A 9,491-nucleotide genomic window follows, 5' to 3' on the forward strand; every position below is an offset into this window, starting at 1 on the left:
GTAAGAAGTGACTACGATACTCTGATAATCTAAGGAACTAAACCACATGTTAACACTCCGCTTTCTAACAATTGTATCTCAAAGTATAACAAACAAGTTTGGGTTGATTCAATACGATCATTCTTCTAACGTCATATTCTCAAAATTGTTTTAGGACTGTCATTAAACTTAATGATATCCTAAGATCTCGGAAAACATGATCACCAACAAAATTTGAGTTAGTCTTAGATGCGAGACTAGGATTCATGTTATATCGCTTATTTGACACACGCATATGAGTTTTCCACTGAATCACACATTCCAGGATCATATCAGTTATAGCATAGAATATAAACTCTTAATTATGAATTTGGAAATATAATAATACAATATTATTACCTCTAGAGCATACTTCCAACAGACTCCCACTTGCACTAGAGTTAATAATCTAGTTCATAGTTTCTTCAAACACCTATGGCTATCCGGTGTTACTCATGCTTTGCTTGTGGTAGAGCCTTCATCATTGGGCTGACACATTCAAAATACGTGTGACACTTGTGCTTGTTATGTCTGGTCTTCATGTGTGATTTTGTCTCCTTTGCTTGGTCAATGGTACCACTATATCACAATGTAGTGTCATTTGAGTTCATTGCACTTGGGACCACACTAACTTTATAAAGAAACTTCTTGATCCAAACTCACTCCTTCGAAGCTTTTGAAGCCTCAATATATTCAGCTTCCGTTGTAGAATCCACAATAGTGTTCTTGCTTTAAACTATTCCAAACTATTATCCTAACATAGCCCGATAGTCATCTATATCAGTCATGAAGTTAGTGTTCGTGTAACCATTTACAACGAGCTCTTCATCTCCTCCATAGACGAGGTGTAAATCCTTTGTCCGTCTGAGGAACTTAAGAGTATTTTTAACAGCTGCCAAGTGATACGTCTCCAACGTATGTATAATTTTGATTGTTCAATGCTATTATAGTATCAATCTTGGATGTTTTATATGCAATTATATATCATTTTTTGGACTAACCTACTAACTTAGTGCCAAGTGCCAGTTGTTATCTTTTGTCTGTTGTTGTTTTTTCCAGGAAATCGGTATCAAACGAAGTCCAAATGCCACGACCTTTTTGATGATTTTTTTGGACATAAGAGACACTAGAAGCTTCGGGAGGAGGCCAGAAGACGAAGGGGGTGGCCACGAGCCACCAGGGCACGCCAAATGAGGGGGGGGGGGCGGGGTAGGCGCGCCCTGGTGCATCGTGGGCTCCTCGTTGCTCCGTTTGACCTAATTCCAGCTCTATAAATTCTCTAAAATCGGGAAACCAACAGAGAGACGCCCAAAATACTTCTTCCGCTGCCGCAAGCTTCTGTTCTCGCGAGATCCATCTGGAGGCCTTTTTTGGTACTCTGCCGGAGGGGAAATCGATCACGGAGGGGCTCTACATCAACCTTGCTACCCTTTCGATGATGTGTGAGTAGTTTACCACAGACCTATGGGTCCATAGTTAGTAGCTAGGACGACTTCTTCTCTCTCTTTGATCTTCAATACAATGTTCTCCTCGATGTCCTTGGAGTTCTATTCGATGTAATCCTTTTTGCGGTGTGTTTGTTGGGATCCGATAAATTGTGAGTTTATGACCAGATTATCCATGAATATTATTTGAGTCTTTTCTGAACTCTTTTATGCATGATTATTATAGCTTTGTATTTCTCTCCGATCTATCCATTTGGTTTGGCCAACTAGATTGATTTATCTTGCAATGGGAGATGTGCTTTGTGATGGGTTCGATCTTCCGGTGATCAATCCCAGTGACAGAAGGGGACATGACGCATATTTGTATTGTTGCCATTAAGGATAAAACGATGTGGTTTATTCATATTGATTGAGTTTACTTTGTCTACATCATGTCATCTTGCTTAAGGTGTTACTCCGTTCTTTATGAACTTGATACTCTAGATGCATTCTGGATAGCGGTCGATGTGTGGAGTAACAGTAGTAGATGCAAGCAGGAGTCGGTCTACTTGTTTCGGACATGATGCCTATATACATGATCATTGCCTTGGATTTTGTCATGACTATTCGCTTTTCTGTCAATTATCCAATAGTATTTTTTTACCCACTGTATGCTATTTTCAAGAGAGAAGTCTCTCGTGAAAACTATGGCCCCGGGTCTATTTTTAGCATATATTAAAATCCAAAAATACCTTGATGCAATTTAATTTAATTTAATTTATTTTGTGTTATCACTACGAGATTTAATCCTTGCAATTAACCGCCGAGGGATTGATAACCCCTTGTTTCCGTTTGGTGCAAATATTTGTTATTTTGTGTGTAGGTAGTGCTAACGAGGTGTTGCGTGGTTCTTCTACTGGATTGATTAGCTTGGTTCTTAACTAAGGAAAATACTTATATCTACTATGCTGCATCATCCTCTCCTCTTAGAGAAATCCCAACGCAGCTGACAAGTAGCACCAAGTGAGCCACTTCGAAATCACGTTGGTACCTTGATACGTCTCCAACGTATCTATAATTTTGATTGTTCCATGCTGTTATATTATCAATCTTGGATGTTTTATAATCATTTCATAGTCATTTTATATCATTTTTGGTACTAACCTATTGACATAGTGCCAAGTGCCAGTTGTTGCTTTTTCCATGTTTTTTACATCACAGGAAATCAATATCAAACGGAGTCCAAATGCCACGAAACTTTACGGACAATTTTTATGGGCTAGAAGGAACACAACGGGCCCTGGCTGCACCTGGGGGTGCCCCGAGGGAGGCACAACCCACCAGGGCGCGCCAGGAGGCCTAGGCGTGCCCTGGTGGGTTGTGCCCACCTCGGGTACCCCCCGGGCCGCCTCTTCGCTCTATAAATACCCCAATATTCCATAAACCCTAGGGGAGTTGACGAAATATTGATCCAGGCGCCGCAGAGTCCAGAACCACCAGATCCAATCTAGACACCATCTCGGATGGGGTTCACCACCTCCATTGGTGCCTCTCCAACGATGCGTGAGTAGTTCTTTGTAGACCTTCGAGTCCGTATTTAGTAGCTAGATGGCTTCCTCTCTCTCTCTCTCTCTCTCGCTCTCTCTCTCTCTCTCTCTCTTGATTCTCAATACAATGGTCTCTTGGAGATCGGTATGATGTAACTCCTTTTGCGGTGTGTTTGTTGGGATCGATGAACTTTGAGTTTATGATCAGATCTATGTTTTTATATCCATGAAAGTATTTGAGTTTCTTTGGTCTCTTTTATGCACGATCTCTTATAGCCTCGTATTTCTTCTCCGATATTTGGGTTTTTTGGCCAACTTGATCTATTTATCTTGCAATGGGAAGAGGTGCTTTGTAGTGGGTTCGATCTTACGGTGCTTGACACTACTAGGAAAAGGGCTATAGATAATATGGACACTAATGGCGCACCATGATGTGGTGCGCCATTAGTGTCTATCACACTAATGGCGCACCACACCAATGGTGCGCCACTACTAACATATATTTTTTTCCAAAAATACTAATGGCGCACCGGATAAGAGTGCGCCATTACTAGTTTAACTAGTAATGGCGCACCACTCACCACATGCGCCATTACTATCATTTTTTTTGCAAAACTACTAATGACACACCACAAGCTGGTGCGCCATTATTAACCAGGGTTACTAATGATGCATTTGTGGGTGGTACGCCATTAGTAACCTAGGACCAGCTAGATATTTTGGACAAACACACCTACACACTCACTTTCCCCACTTCATTCTCTCCACCTCCTCCTCCAAGCTTGTCTTGGCTACCTCCTCCTCCTCACCTCATTTACACCATAGATTCATCCAAATTAAGTGGTTAAATTGCCTTTTTGATAGGTAAGTAAGGGGAAAGCTATCTTTATGTTGTAGATGTACTTTTTTCTCCCTCCAACAACATGCACATGCACTTTTTATGGCCTAGCTAGATCTATGTATGTTTGTGGTGTTGCATATGTTTGTGGTGTTGCATATATGTTTGTATTTGCAGGTACCGGTATTTGAAATGCGATAGTTGCCAATATTTTGCCGGAATATTGATTCATTTCCGTTTCGACGAGAATTTTGGCACTATGCATTCTTTTTTGTCCTATTTTTAGGGAAAGTCATGCCAAATTTTTTCTTGGTTCTAAAATATCGTTTTGCTCTACCCTGCAGGCGACCATGGTCCGCACGATGACCGAAGGCATCGTGAATAGGTTTTTGAGCTCCGCGAAGGCCGAGATGCTTCAAAAGAACGAGACGGAGATAAGATGTCCGTGTCGAAGATGCAAGCTGAAGAGCCTGATTGCTGACCCGGATTCCGGGCAGGTGCGGGACCACCTGCTCTTGCGTGGTTTCATGGATGGCTATCAGTGGCAAGGTGATGAAGATGACTACGAAGTCGTCCATGGGGGCCGGGCAAGAAATTAGGAAGGGCAGCAAGACAACCACTGCGGCGAGGGCGGGCGAGAAGATGAAGAATCTCCAGGACATGATCACGACGGTGATGCTGTACACAGTTATCATGTAGAAGATGCCGGACATGATGATGAGGAAGATGAAGATGCCGGAGCAGATGACGATGGATCACTGAAGACTGCATCTCCTACTGCACGAATTATCTAGGCATCAAGAACCCCGTTGGTCTGCCCGTCAACAGGCACCTCGGCAGGCTCGCTGGATGGGGTCACCGCGAGGGTCGCCGCAAAATGCATGTCGACTTCGAGGGTCGACTCGCCGACTTTGAAAGAGCAAACCTAGTCGCGCTACAACACATAGACGTGGTCGATCCTTGGGTGGTAGAGCACAAAACCTTTATTGAGAAGACGTACAATGACCGAGGCCAACAGAGGACAGAAGGAGATATAATCAAAGAGCACAACTCATGTTTCACGCGTTGGTTCAAGGAGAAGCTTCTGTCGTACCCTTTACATGAGGATTCTTTCGCGGAAGAAAAACTCATATTCGCCTTGTCACAGGGCGCCGAGCACAACCTGATGACCTATGAGGCGTACGATATCAACCGCTACACATTCTACACCGAGGACAAGGACATGAAGAGCGATGGTTATAAGAACTCCGGGGTAACGGTGGAATCCTACACCGGTAACGACAAGGACAAATACTATGGAAGGATCGAGGAGATCTGGGAGCTGAGCTACGCTAGAGAGAAGGTCCCGATGTTCCGTGTCAGATGGGCCAAGAGCGTCCTAAAAGAAGACCGGTATTTCACCACCATGGTTATACCCGAAGCCAAATCCAAGACCGCGGGCGCAAACGTCACGGTGAAAAATGAGCCATTGGTACTGGCTTCCCAAGTGGACCAATGCTTCTTCATTACCGACCCGTCAAAGCCCAGTCGTGTTGTCGTGAGGAGAGGCAAAAGGAAGATCATCGGAATGGATGGAGTCGCCAATGAGCAAGACTTCGACAAGTACGGCGACCCAAAGATGGAACATGACGACAACGATGAAGTGCCATACACCACAAGAAGAAGCAGGACCACCCTACCTAAAGGACGTCCGTTCCACAGAAGAACTCCATTTGCAAAAAAGAAGGGCAAGAAGATTGTGAACAGATATCTAGCTAATTAAGATCGATTGTATTTAAATTGTAGCCTTCATTTCTTGATTGTATTTCGACATATTGAAATGATATTTCTTCTATTCTAGTGTCCTCCATCTCGATTGCTATCGCCCCTCGCCAGATCCCCCTCGTCGCCGAGCACCCCCCGCACCCTCCCCCGCTCCACCGCCGCCGACGACCCCCCGCACCCTCCCCCGCTCCGCCGCCGATGACCCCCCACACCCTCCCCTGCTCCGCCGCCGCCGACCCCCCGCACCCTTCCCCCGCTCCACCGTCGTCGACGACCCCCCGCACTCTCCCCCGCTCCACCACCGACGACGACCGCCCGCACCCTCCCCCCGCTCCACCGCGACGACCCCCGCACCCTCCCCCGCTCCACCACCGCCGCCGACCCCCCGCACCCTCCCCCGCTCCACCACCACCGACGACCCCCACACCCTCCCCCGCTCCACCGCTGACGACGACCACCCACCCCCTCCCTCCCCCCGAGCGAGACCTAGGGTTCAAGACGCCGCTGCCGGCCCTCCGCTAGGCAAAAAAAAATCCTACAAAAATACTAATGGCGCACCTCTAGGGGGTGCGCCATTGCTATCCAAAAAAAGATTACTAATGGCGCGCCTTTAGGTGGTGCACCATTGCTATCCAAAAAAAAGATTACTAATGGCGCACCTCTAGGGGGTGCGCCATTGCTATCCAAAAAAATTCTAATGGCGCACCGCTAGGGGGTGCGCCATTGCTAAGCCTCCCCCCTCGCCAACCCTCTTTCTTCCCCCAATCCCCCACACCCCCACCCATACTGCGCCGACCCATCTCGCCCGTCGCCTCTCGCCACCGCCGCCGATCCCCTTCCACCCACCGGCGACCTCGCTCCCGGGCTCCGCCGCCCCCACCCACCCCCTCCCTCACCTTCCCAACCCTCCAAACCCTAGAAACTCGCGGCGCCCAAACCCACTGCGCCGCCCCGCCGGAGACTTGGAGCCTCGGAGCCCAGACCCACTGCGCCGCCCTGCCGGAGACTTGGAGCCTTGGAGACCCACTGCGCCGCCCCGCCAGAGACCCACTGCACCGACCCACCCACTGCGTCGTCTCCGCTCCGGCCACCACCTCATCATGGTCAGGTAATCCCTCTCTCCTCCCTCCCGGCCATGCCCTCCCGGCCATGCGCTCTTCTTCTCTGTTTTGCTAGGTTTAGGTCAAATCCCTCTCGAATTTAGGTCAAATTAGGTTCAAATCCCTCTCGAATTTAGGTCAAATTAGTTTTAGCAACAAGAATTCAGGAAGCTTGCTTGAGTTTGTGTCCTTTAATGTGTAAATCTGCAGTTCTAGCCACTGTTTGTAGTTGTAGCCACTCCTTGAAAATTTAGTTTTGAAAATTCAGTTTATTCGGTTACTGAAAATTCAGTTAATTCAGTTAGGCACACAAATTTCAGAACTTTGGTGTGCCCTAGTACTTGGTGTTTGTAGAAAACCAAGAGTGTCAATGTGCCCTAGTACTTGATGTTCACTTTTTTTGCTATCTAAATTGAGTGTCATTATTTTGTTTGCACCTGTTCTTATATGGGTGAAACTTCACTTGTTTTTAGGCTAGTGCAGGGTATTGTTTTATTCTGTAAAGATGATGATCATCTTTTACAGAAAACAATTTGTGTGCTAAACAAAGTTAGGTTCAGAGATAGTGCTGCATTGTTGAGTTTTACTCCTTTTGATGTAGTAAATTTATTGACTGGTGTTTATCTTACCCTGTTCCATTGAGTAGTAAATCATTATTGGCTTGTATAGATGCCAGCATGCTCCCTTTCTACTCATTTTGGAGAACCTGTTCTTCACTTCTAAGAGTTGTTGTATTGAATGGTAGTTCTCATCCATTGGGGTTTTGATTGACATGGCACATTTGCAATGGAGTTTTATATATATTTAGCATGCTTTAAATTATAAAATTCTAATATTCAGTATTGACAGGTTATTGAGGTAGTTGATATGGACACAAATCAGTGTTGGTTGTTAGTCTGATATGAATCTAGAAGTGTTGATTTTCCTTGGTATATGTTGTGTTCAGTTTTGGCAGGAGTTCAGAGCAGTTAGGCAAAGGTCATGTCTCCGACCATCGTGTCGTGATGATTTTGCAGGTACCCCGAGAGGCCCTTGAGTTTGCTGGAATGTCGATTAACTTCTGTTCCGGCAAATTCGGGTACTCCATATGTCCTATTTTCAACAAAGGTCATGCTGAAATTTTTCGTGAATTTTAGCATGACTTTACTAAAAATAGGACATATGGGGTACTTGTGACTAATGCATGGGCCAGGGTATCTTAGTACTTAATTAAGTAGGATCAACTGCCCCTTTATTCTTGCTGCATTAAACCATAGCTGGCAATAGAGCCAAGTGATTAGGCCCAACTTAGAATTCTCCTTCCCAGCTTAGCTTTTAGGATGCCTCGGTGTTGACAAACCCTAAATTATAAAACCTTGGCTTTTAGGGTGCCTCGGTGTCGATAAAAACCTAAATGATGAAAGCTTAGGCTATTAGGGTGCCTCAGCGTCGACAAACCCTAAATGATAAAAGCTTAACTTTTAGGATGCCTCGGTGTCAACAAACTCTAAATGATGAGACCATGATTTTGTTCCTTGACAATAAACAACTTTTTGACCAAACTTTTTTCCTATTTAGAGCGAAACATGTCCCACAACGATGAGGTTGGCGGTTCGGGCAAGCAATTCTGGGAGATGTCTCAGGAGATGGAGGAAGAACCTCACCGCTATAAGAACGCCGCGGAAGACACCGATCTTGACTACACAACCCCTAGTGGCCTCGGGGATGACACCACTGATGGTGCCGCTGAGGATGCCACCACTGATGATGGCAGCGCACGCACAGATGGCAGCCAACCGAAGAGGCAACGGAAGGACCGGCGCCCGAATGTGCTCCGCACCGTTAAGGAGGAATTTACTCAAGTGAACTCCGACAGGCATCCAACGGCGCCCAAAGAATTAGTCAAGGGGTACTCGCTTCAGCTCGGGTGCATTCTCCGGAGCACCGTCTCGATCAACACCGAGAACCTAAGGCATAAGGACCGAGGGAATTTGCGCAACCTCCTCTTCACAAAGCTGCACGAACGATACAAGTTCCCGTTGACTTTGTGAACACACGCCTCTCAGGGAATAAAGTGAACAGTGCCACCCTCACGATGATGAGCGCGGCCCTGTCTACTTGGAGAAGCACGGTGAAGAGAATGATTGACAAAGGTGATAGTTATGACAAGATCAAGGCGAAAAATCCTTCAATCAGCGAAGATGACTACAAGGAGTTCAAGATCAAGTGCGAGAGCAGCGCAACCTCCGAATCAAGTCAGTGGGGGAAAGAAATGCGGGAGTTGAACTTAGGGGAACACAAACTCGGTCCCGGCGGTTACAGAGTGGCGGAGCCTATATGGGACAAGGAGGACGCGAAGCGTGCCGAGCAAGGCCTACCGCCCCGCTTCGAGAAATACCATGACAAGCAGACCAGGAACTATGTCAAGGCCCGGTACAAGAAGGACCCGGTAACAAAGGAGCTTACCACGGATCCGAAGACCAGGGCGCTTGAGCTTGTTCTGGTAAGGAATACACCCCCGCGTAATTAGCTCCATATGGTTGCATTCTAATTAATGAAGCCAAATTTCTAAATGGTTCACATTCCTTCCACAGGAGACTGAAAGCAGTAGCGCTGGGTCGTCTCAGAGAACCCCTTGGGACAGCACTCTAAATAGGGCGTTGAACGTAATGAAAAACAAGGATAAGCTCAGTAAGCCGTCGTCAGCTGGCCGTGTGGCCGGCAAAGGCTTGTCCACAAAATGGTCATCATACTATAACGCTGGTGGGCGAAAGGAGAGAAAGACCAGCTCGGAAAGTCAGTCGCGCGAGGTTCAAGAACT

Source organism: Triticum urartu, chromosome 2, assembly GCF_003073215.2.
Source record: "Triticum urartu cultivar G1812 chromosome 2, Tu2.1, whole genome shotgun sequence".
Lineage (NCBI taxonomy): Eukaryota > Viridiplantae > Streptophyta > Magnoliopsida > Poales > Poaceae > Triticum > Triticum urartu.